Source organism: Chenopodium quinoa, unplaced genomic scaffold, assembly GCF_001683475.1.
Source record: "Chenopodium quinoa cultivar QQ74 unplaced genomic scaffold, ASM168347v1, whole genome shotgun sequence".
NCBI classification, from domain to species: domain Eukaryota; kingdom Viridiplantae; phylum Streptophyta; class Magnoliopsida; order Caryophyllales; family Amaranthaceae; genus Chenopodium; species Chenopodium quinoa.
This window is the reverse complement of record NW_018742815.1, coordinates 5,432,113-5,445,235: the sequence shown is the minus strand read 5'-3', so window position 1 is coordinate 5,445,235 and position 13,123 is coordinate 5,432,113.

Genomic DNA, 13,123 nt, shown 5'->3' with positions numbered 1-13,123 from the left:
GTTTATACTCCTACTGTTTTTATAATCATAAATAATACAAGTAATAGATTAATACTCCCTATTTATTTTTCCTTACGACCTTACTACTTTTCGCTGTAATTAACATGTGTAAAAGACTTTCTTACAAATAAAATGGAACGAAGAGTGTGGATTAATAATAATCATATACGAGTATATATAGAGCTGAGTTTTGCATCAAAAAAATGTATAGAGCTGAGTTTAGTACTGTACGGTTTTTTTTTTTTTTTGGAAAGAAGTGTAGTGTGTATTCAAATAATGCAAAAACACTTGCGTGAACCTGGTCCACAATAATATTATTGTGGACCCGAGGTCTATACACACGCAACTGACATTATATTGAATATAGTGACCAATATTTTTAACATAGTAACCTTATTTTTAACATAGTAACCTTTATTAAAACTACTACAACGTTTAATAATATTGTGAACTTGAAATACGACGCTATTACCCTAATTTTAGCATAGTGGCCTTTATTATTCATATTGATTAGTATATAAAATATTTCATTACAAAAATAACCACTTAGGCCTATATATTACTAAAATGATTTTTATTTAAACATAGTGACCTTTTTTAAAATTATAGTGACCCTTTTTTTTGTTAATAAAACAACCATACTTTCTCTAATGTTAGTGGTCCACAATAAATTAGTGTGAACCAGGTCCATTTAAGAATTTAATGTGAGTTATTGCTATAATATGGATAAAGTATGATTAATTGATTATAATACAAAAGCTAAAATTTTGACTTTTTTGGACCGCAATTTTTTATATTTTTACCCATTAAATTTTGTGAAATAATAATACAGCTCACTCTCTGGGTGCCCTAGCGTCATATATGTATACTATATATTAAGGTCATGTTCACTTTCCCTTGAATAAATAATATTTAGTAAAAAAAAATCATTTCATCAAAAATAATTTTAATTCAATAAAAAATAACTTCAATTCACTAAAAATTAGTAAACTTAAAGAAGAAATATAATAAAAATAATCAGTAAAAATAATTGAAGTTCAGCAAAAAAATAATTTCAGTTCAATAAAATTAATTTCAATTTAGTAAAAATAATTTAAGTTCAGTAAAAATATGGGGAAATATATTAATAATATTTACATATAACATAAATACCCAGCCCGACACCTAGCTAGCTTAGGTATCCTCTATTAAATTTATGTACTTGGTAGGATTTATATACAGTAAAAAACTTTATGAAATTATATCTTATGAAACAGTATGCTTATAAGTATAAAGTATTGTAACAAAAATTAAATATTAAGATAGTTTTGGAGAAAATAATGGCTGAAGAACTTTCCTAAAGATAATGAACACTCTATTAGGAGTTGTTTTGTTTAAATATAAGAGGCATTGTATATTTGTATATATGATAAGGGAGGTGAGTTGACTGAATATTGTTGGAATAAAGGAAGAAAAAAACAAGTTTAAAGGAATAGTTTTTAATTTCTTGCTTGCCATGGCTGCCAGGGCAATTCCGCCCTGGAGGGCGGAAGAAGGTAGAAACTAATTTTCAAGAAAAACGAACATTTCTCTTGTGTCCGGGTAGACCGGGCAAGCTCGCCCGGTCGGGCGCAAGAAGCATTTTTGCTTGGCGATCTCGCCCGGTTGGGCGCCTGGTCCGGGCACGTGGGATACCAATTTCTTGAGCGTCTTTTAGCCTTCTTCTAGGATTCCTTTCTTGCACTCTTTTGATTCCTTATAACCCCCACACTTAAGAAGATGATTATGGTGATTAAATCATCATCTTTATTCTGATTTACTCACCCTTTATTGGTGCTTGAGATTCTTCATATTCCTCCATCCATCTTTATATATTGAAGAATCATTTTTCTGAAAAGAGACACTTGATAATAATAATCAAACACAATAGCTTAAACATATTTTCTATATTGGGCATAAGTTACTTGGCTCCAACCTTCCACCCAAAAGTGACTTTCGATTGATACCCAATTATTATTTTCATGGCTACTAATTGGGTATCAATCGAAAGATTAAATGTGCAAAGAAAAATAATTTTTGAAGAAAATTTATGTTCACGTTTTTCTGGAAGCAGTCCCAAAGATGGTCCCCGATCGAAGGTCTTTTGTTGTCGGATTTGGATGAAATTTTGTGAGCTCATTTGGGACATATGAGGCTTCATTTTCAATGGTTGGATCGTTGATAGCTGCTCACGTTTGGGAGTTACGGCTTCAAAGTTGAGCTGCATTTTTTTTTTTTTTTTGAGAGGATTTGTGGGCATACTACGGAGAATGCTCATCTTTGACACTTAAATTAATTCAAGGGAGGTTCTTTCTAAACTAATCTTAATTTGATTATCCTTAGCATGTGATTTTAATTCTAATAATCATCTTGGAAAACATGAGTGATTTTTGGCATTATAATGTTGGATGATTATTTTGTCCATATTATATTATTTGTTATATGATTATTAGTTTATAGGCTAATGTATATAATTCATGTTATAAATGTGATATTACATGGTATGATTATTTTCTATGTTCTATACTTGTGGTTTGAACTTAGCACTTAGAAATATGTTAATTGGTTTTAATTACCAATTTGTTGATTTTTGAACATATGTGTTGTTTTGTTCATTTTGGGTTATTGCTTTACATTAATTTCTATTATCAATGTGTTGTTGAGTTCCTAATATTTACATGCCTATGTTGATAGATTATTCATGGTTATTTAAGACTTGTTAAATTGTAGATTTTATAAGTTTTACCATGATTTTATTTACAATGAGTATGATGTGGAGTATGATGTAATGTCAAAGTTTATTACTTTTGGTACATATGTGTTGATATATGTATAGATATTTGTCTAGCAGACTTTGCTAATGCTCATAATAATGCTCTATTTGCATAATTCTTCTCAATAACTTGTATTGATTCTATCAGTTTTTAAATATGAGAAGTTTTTGAATGAGAATTATGTGATTATCTTGTGAAGAGTCATATGTGTATTTTATCCATGGAGAATATCCTTAGTGGTTGTTGTTTTTGTGACTCTTAGTTGTGACATAGTTCTTGTCGGAAATGCATGACTACTTTTAGTATTTTTAATATTCTTGAAATATTTTTGGTGACTATTTTTGATTTTTTAGTGTGTTAACTAAGTTGTGTTAACCTTGTGATGAATTTTTGGGAGTATGATAATGCTTGAATTATTATTCAATTCAATGGTTAGATTATTTTACTCCTTTATTTGTGTCACCTTAAGAGCGAGTTTTCAAGAGTTACTAATTCTTGTTGCACGTTTTGCTCATTTTTGTTCTTACTTGGTTCAATTTGGTATTTTATTGACATTTGTTTAAGGAATCTTTATCGATTTCATTATGTGTGGGAAGTGATTCTTAAGAATTTTTTTTCTTTTGATGCTATGTTTAGTAAATCTCCACGTGATGCCAATATGATTCAAGTAAAGAACATGGATCCAAATGTGCTTCAAATATCTCAAATCACTTAGTGGATGCACAATCAATACAAGTGGTGGTCGTTGGGTTGTTCATCATTGGTCGCTAAGGTAAATTATTAGAGGCACCATGAAGGTATGTTCACATATTCTTTCCTCCATAATCAACTATGTTTTGATTTTAGACTTAACTTTGGCATGTGGGGGTTATGATTCTACGAGTGTATAGAATTTTGTAGTAGGAATTTAGTCCTTGTATGCCCCATGTGAAAGGATTAGAGTTTACCATGTCTAATTTCGATACTTAAGTTGAAGACTTCTATCGTCCAATGTGGGGGAAAAGTATATGAGAATAATGTTGGACTCAAAGTCTTGGTTTAATTGATATTTTGGATTTTCTTTTTAAGCAATTGATAGTATGCTCCATGACTTTGTTTGTGAATGTTGGATTGTCTCCATGTATCATAATATTTGGCAATCTCCATGCATCACAATTGAATTATCTCCTTCACTTTTAATAATGTGTTTTTAGCATTTTTATGCATTATGTCGTGTTTGGGTGATTGACTATGCATATGAAATTCTCAGGTCTCTTGATTGCTATATTCCCATATATGTATTTATTTTGTTTATTGAGTAAACAAGTTGACTATAAGAGGAATAAGAGGCATCATTTTCAGCTTCTCTTCTATTTGATGCAAAGCATGAAAGTGACTAGTCATGCTAAAGACTATTATTTATTTGTCTTGATTTGGTTTCTCTATGCAATGTGTGAAGAGTGTTTCCTTAACTTAATGAATTGATGACGTGAGTGATTGTTTATTTTGGAAGAAACTATTGAGGATAAGTAGATATTTTCTAACTTGCCTAGAGTTCTCCTATCTTTTTATGGAGTGTGTTTCCTAATATTTCTTCTAAAGTCTTTTCAATGTCAATTCACTAATTAAGTTTTGTTTGGAATGATCAAGGCTAATTTGTGAGTAAAGGTGACTTTGTCTTTCTTGTCTTAATGGAACAATGTAGGTCTTACTTGGATGACTTAATTTTTTCGGATCTTTAGTCTTTGATGATAAGTTTCGTTCTAGTGGTTGAAGTTTGTTAAGCCTTCTAAGTGATGACTTAAGTGGGTTGGTTGGTGAGTTCCATGTTGAAGATAAGAAATGCGAATTGGAAGTTCAAGTGTGAGTTATAAGTTCAAGTATGAGTTGACTTGAGATTATTACCTATGGAGTGGTACAAGAGTGTGGTTAGTACGTTGTGAGAATCTAATACTTGTGATTAAGTTTGTTTCTCACTACTTGCTTCAAGGTAATATATATTTTTTGTGTTATTTCTACAATGTGAGTAATGTGGTGGTGTTGAGAATCACATGCGTAGTTGTAGCAAATAACTTTCTTGAACTTCTTCTTTTTCCAATTTGTTGAGCAATCTTTCACGAATTTGAATATGACATGTGTTTTATTATTTTGAGAATAATAATTATTATTATTATGTTTTTGGTTTTTCCAAAGTGTCATATATGTTTCGTGATTGGAAAGTTTTTACGATGATATGTTATTTGTTGTTCATGTCATCATTTGAGTAGAATATGTTTTGTATTAGCATGAATTATTATGTGTACTTTAAAGAGGTCTTAAAGTATGTTTTGAGTGGAGTATGCTAATACATACATTTAGCAATGTGATAGTGATATGCATTGCATTTATTTTAACATAGCATATATTTGTGAAATAGTTAAAGGGCAATATTTTACAAATTTAATAGTGAATGACTAACGTTGTTGTTTAAACTTGCTTCATCCTTTACTAAGTATCTTTTTAGGTACGAAGGTTATGAAATACACTAACCTCCGGGAAAAGTTGTTCAAAAACCTTTCGGAAGGCAAGTGTTGGTGATTGATGGTTGATGAAGAAAGTTCACTAATGCGGCTATGTTATTTTCAAGAATTGGACTTGATTAAGGTTTTGAAATTTCAGGTCTTGGATTCGTTGTCTTATTACTTATTCATCTAATGGTGAAAATTAAGTGATATATTTTCTAACCACTCGTGCAAATTAAGTTGATGTTGGTAATATGCTAGTTTTCCTTATTGGAAAAATAGTCTAGTAAAATAATTTTGCACATTGGTAAGAAAATTTGGGACATGTAACACAATCCTTGATAATTTGTGGAAATGTCGAGGGGGATAGGCATTAAGCCCATGTGGAAAAGCATCACTTTCCTATCCATATGGCATGCGTTGTAATGCTTGATTGAGGTTGAACTCTTTTGAGTTCTTAATGGAATAACAAACCCTTTTTGGTTGGTGCTATTTGAGACGCACTGTATTAATCCACCGTTTGAAGTTGAGTCCTTTGACTCTTAATGAATCCAATTGTTTGAGTGGACGCACTAAAACTTTGGATCACCGTTGTTTATGATTATTGTGAGGTTGAGCGTCAAGCTCTTAATGAATACGTGGTCTTGTGGGAGTTAATGGCTACAATGTAGCATTTGTTGAGTTCTTATGAACATAATTTAACCCCATTGACTAAGTACTTTTGAGAAGTGCTCATGATTCACCTATGTGGTTGTGAAGACTAGCCATCTTCTATGGAAAACTTGGGCGGATTTTCCTAGAGCTTCCACTAGACCTAAGGTGAATATGCTTGGCTATAAAAGAGCATATCTCTTCGCGGAGTTCAAGTAAATTTTTGGAGTGATGTATGTGTTGTGACGGTCTTGCACTAAATCTTGGAGTTTCAAGGTTCGTCCACTCCATGATCAAGAGTCTTAAGGGTTTCAAGGTTTGTCCACCATTAGAATTGTAGTTCATTGCCTCATTTCACACTACTAGAAAACAGCCCATTTCTGACGGAAAAATTCTGTCAGAAACACCCTGAATTCCGTCGGAAAAGGGGTTTCTGACGGAATTCCGTCGGAAGTGGTTGTCGGAAACACCGTGGTAGGAAAAACCACCTCTTCCGACCGAAATTCCGTCGGAAACACTCTTCCGACGGAATTTCCGACGGAATTTTCCTTCGTAAAGCAACTTCCGGCACCGGCAAATTCCGTCGAAAATTTCCGACAGAATTTACATTTCGGTCGGAATTTTCCGACGGGAATTCCGTCAAAAAATATTTTCGGGAAATTAAAAATATACGTCGTGCCACCACCGGCACGGCGTATCGCCACCTCCAACCACCCAAAAATCCCCTGTCAACACCAACCAAACCAACTTCAAAACCATATCACCACCACCAACCACATCAAATCACCACCACCGCCACCATACAACCACCAAACCTTACCCGGAAACCACTAAACCTAACCCAGAAACCACCAAACCTAACCCAGACCCAAACCGGCACCCACCACCACCTCCTAGACGACGACCCACCCAGATCTGAACCCACCGAAACACCCTAACCCAAATCTGCACCCACTAAACTGAAAACAACTCCGAAAACCAAAAATTAAAAAAAAAACTCAGAAACAAAATCAAAAATTTAAAACATACCTTAAATTGAAAATTATGCTTCGAATTTCACCATGGAAACGATTTAACAAGGCCAAATTTGCCCATAAAAAGTCTAGATCTAGGCTTTTAATGGTCGAATTTGGCCTTAAAAAACCTTTAAAATATGAAGAAAAAAAATTCAAAGGAGAGACTGTGTGTGGTAAAATCGTCGGCATGGAAGCTCCGGTGGGTGGTATTCTTGATGTTTGTGGCGGTTGTTGGTGTGAGATAGAAAGAGGGAAAAAAGGAGGAAAGGGGAACGAAGAGAGAAGAAAACAGAAGAGAGAAGAGGAGGAAGAAGGAGGAAAGGTGAGAATGAGGGGAAAGAATAAGGGGCGGAGAAGAAGAGAGGATGAGGGAGAAGGAGAACAGGAAGAATAAGGGGAGGAGAGAGAAAGAGAGGAAAGAGAAATGAAGGGTAAGGGCGGCTGCTAGCTGTTTAATTAGGGTTGAGAAATTTTTTTTAATTTTTAAAATTTAAATTCTGTCGTAAACACTTGCAATTCCGTCGGAAATTTTTCGACGGGCTTAATTCCATCAGAAATCACTTAATTTCCGACGGATTAATCTGTAGGAAATTTCCTACGGAATAAAATCTGTCGGAAATTAAATATTTTCCAACGGAATTTAAGTCCGTCGGAAATTTCCGACGGATTTTCGACGGAAATTCCAAATTCGTCAGAAATTTCCTACGGAAATTAAATCCGTCGAAAATTTTGTATTTTCCAACGGATTTTCATGTCCGTCGTAATTCGACCTTTTTCTTGTAGTGTCACTAAGAACTAGATTTCAAATTACTTATGTAATATCTAAGTGTTAAGTACTACATCTCCTCTTATGCCCATATGTTGATTCTCAATTCTGTTGTTGGCTTTTCTTTTCTCCCTTTAGTAGGGGATTGTTGGAATAAAGGAAGAAAAAAACAAGTTTAAAGGAATAGTTTTTTATTTCTTGCTTGCCCTGGCTGCCAGGGCAATTCCGCCCTGGAGCGCGGAAGAAGGTAGAAACTAATTTTCAAGAAAAACGAACATTTCTCTTGTGCCCGGGCAGATCGGGCAAGCTCGCCCGGTCGGGCGCGAGAAGCATTTTTGCTTGGAGATCTCGCCCGGTTGGGCGCCCGGTCCGGCACGTGGGATACCGATTTCTTGAGCGTCTTTTAGCCTTCTTCTAGGATTCCTTTCTTGCACTCTTTTGATTCCTTATAACCCCCACACTTAAGAAGATGATTATGGTGATTAAATCATCATCTTTATTCTGATTTTTCACCCTTTATTGATGCTTGAGATTCTTCATGTTCCTCCATCCATCTTTATATATTAAAGAATCATTTTTCTGAGAAGAGACACTTGATAATAATAATCAAACACAATAGCTTAAACATATTTTCTATATTGGGCATAAGTTACTTGGCTCCAACCTTCCACCCAAAAGTGCCTTTGTGTGGAAGTGGTGTGTTAGCCTTAGGGAACGTGCCGGCGAATACAATTGTGCACCTCGGTTGCGCCGGAATTTCGTTTTCAAGTCAGTGATTTGCATCACGACACACCGTACTCTTTCATTGTCATAAGATCATCTTTTCGATCTTATTTCTTTAATTTCATTATAGCCTTGGAAATTCTTCTTATATTACAACAAATATATCCTCTTCTATTGTACTCGTAAATGTTTGTCTAAATTGATGCTTTATTAAAAAAAAAAAATAATAATAAACAAAATAAAGAAACAAAAACAAAAATTATTGGACATAAAATAAATCCATTTAATTTGTTTGTCCAATTATTATTCTTACTCCGTATTATTTATTTATTTTACATTTTTTTTTTTTTTTTTTTTTTGTGAAATGAAGAATAATAAATCAATAGCTTACAAAAACAAATTCCCTCCATCCCTTGGTCCCATTTAAGTTTGATGCTTTAATTTCACCCACTATATAGTATATACCCATTTAATTTTATCAATAAACCATTGGAGAAATTGTATACTACTGTACGTATTGATAATGTTACAAAAGCATGTCTTAACTTTTTTGATCTCCAAATAATTAATAATTTTCATTTTCGATGATTCAAATTTTCCCATCAAAGTTGTAGTTTTTACTGATAAGGTAGAATGTGATATAATATGGAGTACAATCATTTTTATTTACAATGTATTTCATTTTCTAGACGTATTATTCTACTTTTTTTTATAGGTAAAATGAAGAGCTTTTTCAGGACTCAAACTCAACCCACGTTAGTGGGTTAAATAATCTTGAAGCATGGGTGAATGATAAAGGAAATTTCTCTCAAAGTTGGACCAAAAAGGGTAAAACTAAATAAGGATTTGAATATCGAATCAAAGGAATCTAATTAAAACTAACATGTCTTTTTTTTAAAAAAAAAAAAAAAAAAAAAAAAAAAAAAAAAAAAAAAAGGAGTATATAGTTTTATAAATATATAGTTTTCATTCTCTATAAATAATAATGTCAAAATTAAATGCAATAAATAAACCGGAGTATGAAGTACTCTGTAAAAGACAGAAAAATCACTCGTATAAAAGAACAGAGATAATGCGAGTTTATTTGGAAGGTGTGAAAATTAAAAAACGGAGGGCCCGAAAAGCCAACGGGGTCACGTTGTGGACCAAAGAATGTAAATGTAAACCCAAAAACCCAAGTTGAGAGCAGTAATTGGAATGAATTGAGTTGCCCTAGTAGTTGGACATGACTTTAAAATGGAGGGGTCCCTTTTTGCTCAAGGTAAATGACCCTTTAACAGTATTCATAAGAGAAAATAGCGAAAGTGATTGACTATTGAATGCTGATGCCCACTTTAGGTATCTTTTTCGTTAATATTTAACCTTCTCACTCAATTAATTTTCTTTGTGAATTGTGAATGAATGAAATGAAATGTCCACTTTGATGTGAGGTACATAACAACATTACTGGATAAGCCTTTTTAGTCGTTTTTCAAATCAATTTGACCCTCTTGTGTTCACTTTTTTTTTCTTTCTCCCCCGACCTTTTTTGTTTTTAACTTTTTCTATTTAACATTACGAGATGAGAATAGCAGCCATAACAAAGTCCCAAGAGTCAAATATGTCACTCATTTTATACTCTATTCATTTCTGAATAATTGACACATTTTGACTTTTTTTTAATGTTTATTTTTAAATTATCACTTTAAGCATACCTTTTTTGTAATATATAATCATTACATATTTTACTTGAATATAATCTTTATCATACGAATAAAAAATAAGTTAAAACATGAGCCATAAGGATGCACAGCTCTAGAGTGGCTCAAATCACTCCCTACTTTGTCCAACTTCAACCAATTTTGTGGAGGCAAAATGTTTTACTTCCATGTTTTAGGTAACATAAGCCATAAGAACAACCCATCATTGACATGAGGGTATCAGCTTGCAGGATTGCCCACAAGCGCTACAAGCTCAAGGGATCTTCGTCCACGAGTATGCAACAAAGCATTCAGGAAGGGCAATGCCTAGAGACTTCAGGTCACATATACTCGCTCTATCTTTGTTTTGCATGTTGGGAATTTCATCCAAATACCACATAGAAGAAATAGCAAGGTAAGGAGCTATTTATACACTAGTACAAGGCTATTTGGAAAGGAGCCCAAAAACAAAACCGTGTAGGCTTGGCCTAAAGCGGTGAAGAATACTCCACCTTCCAAGTTGCATCCATTCTCGCAAATCTACTTATTACAACAGTACAACACAAATTAGACTTGCCCAAATAAAAATGAATTTTCCGAAACAATGTTTCTTAAGAACAAAATTTGTGAATCTGAGCAATTTTCTCTACAGAAACACAGTGTAATAGAAATGGCATAAGTAGGGAACTTTTGGATTTCTGCTAGTAATAAGAGGCTTATCTACTTTGAATTCTTCTCTTGTTTGATATTACATATAAACTGATCAAGGGGGCCAATACAATCATTGCCTGTCACAACATCTCGTTGATTCCGATTCTCCATTTTCGTGAGGTTCATATTGTTATCGTTTGAATACAAATAAAAGCAAGGAACAAGCATCATATTCTGTCTAAGCCTAAGGTTATGTTTGGTTCAACTTATTTAGCGTGAATTTATATTAAATTGAGCTTATTTTCACCACGACAGAACTTATGCTTCCCACAACTTTGTTTGAGTTCATAAAACAGATCCTAAGCTAGCAGAACTCAGTGCCTATTTAAGTTATATTCTGAGTAAAATCTTTAGCAGCTATTAAAAAATTAAGTAAAAGCAGCAGAACGAAAGTGAACAAATTAAAATGACAGTTGCTCTTATGTAAAAAAAAAACAAAAGTGAAAGCTAGAATTTCATTTTTAGAAGCTAGGCTAACTTTAAAGGCTAGCTTGAAAACAACATATGTAAAGCAAAGATCTAGTCTAAGATATCATTAGGCTAGGACGTTGAAACTTACTTGCTCGTATCGCATCAAAGCAAATTAATACTGTACTGATACACACCACACAAGTACTAAGCATCAGCAAGCTGCAGACTTACCAAATTTGGTCGGTAGGAGAGGGTTTACAAAGATCCTACATTAGATACGAACGAGTTTCAAGTTCAAGAAAAGAGCAGATAAAAAAGTTGAAATCATGTAGGCATACTGAAATGAAACATTTCATATTGTTCATCGAGGATGATTATTTAAAAATTGAACACATGAAGCACATACTGAATGTGGCCTAATGCATACTGTCCCTCTGATGGAGAATAAGACAGGAGAAGGATTGGATACATTTGTTTATACCCCTCTCCTCCTCCCTTAGCTTATTTCTTTCTAGCTAACATTGCACTAGACCGCTAGGCCGGAACAATTACTTAGCAGGCAGTAATATTCTCTTACTAAGGGCATACTTGGATCAAGGATGAAGCAAAGAGGTGATAATAAGAGACGAATATAAAAAGTGGTAAGGTGGTGGTGATTGAGGAGGGATATATGGAGATATCACTACCCTTTGAACGGATGTTAGTTCAGCACCACCCACCTAGTGTAAATTACTATCCCCAAATCGATGGTAAATTGCTAGGAATTTCTACATCCAAATTCATTCAACAACTACCACTTCTATCCATCTTCTTTCTCGTTATTTTCTCTTTACTGCCAACCCAAGGATTCCTTCAAGTCTTCAAGAGACAACAAAGTAATGAACATGATCACAAAAACTAACATAAAACTAACCAATCATTGTTCTCGACTTCTCCTTTTCATCCTATTTTGTCGCTCCACTCATAATCCAATGGATGTCTTTCAAAATCCCGAAACTAGCTCAATACCTCTGACTCTGTCAAATGATTGGAGTCCAGATCATGTTTTGGTGTGGAACTGAATACAACTTCTGAGAAAATCAGATCAGTAACATCTGCCCTATTTCCATTTTCCAGATTCACTAATTTTTGCTGCTTATTAGTTATGTTTTGTAATTCTTCATAACAATTCCTGACTAAATCCTACAAAATTAAATGGTATCATGACCATGTACTTTTTATATACCTAGTTGATGCCCATAAGCAGTTCATTAAAATATAGCACAAGTTAAACCTAGCAAAAAGACTCAAGCTCAGATGACTACTCGTAAATGATCCAGCTTGGTGACCAGATACAAACTTCATTCAATCACATCAAAGTGGTAAGGACATAACCAGAACAAGTAAATCAACTCTGAATAAAAAATCACATCACTTCAATTATTAGATGATGAACACAGTCCAATGATAAAGAGAAACACTGAATCATGCCTTCTAGATGGACATACAAACACATGAACTATATGAAGCCAATCTATTGCCTACAACTTTAAAATCTTTTTACTTAAAACATCAATAAGTATTTAACTGTAACACAGGATGTTTAAGCATCCTATCACAAGCCAAAATGACCAAAAATGATTCCCCAGTATAACATATTACCCTGTCAGTAAATTTGAACATTGTAAAAATGACCATTGCCATCAATGCAACTACTGTTAAGTACTATGATGCATCAAACTTGTACAAAAACCAGTCAACTACATTATACCAGACATATGTCCTAATTAACCTTTCAGACATGACTAGTGAAAGTAACAGGAGTTACAGGACCCTAAGAAGCAGGAATATGAAGCAAACAAAAAAAAAAAAAAAAAAACAAAAAAAAGATGAAACAGCAGTTAAATTGGGCATA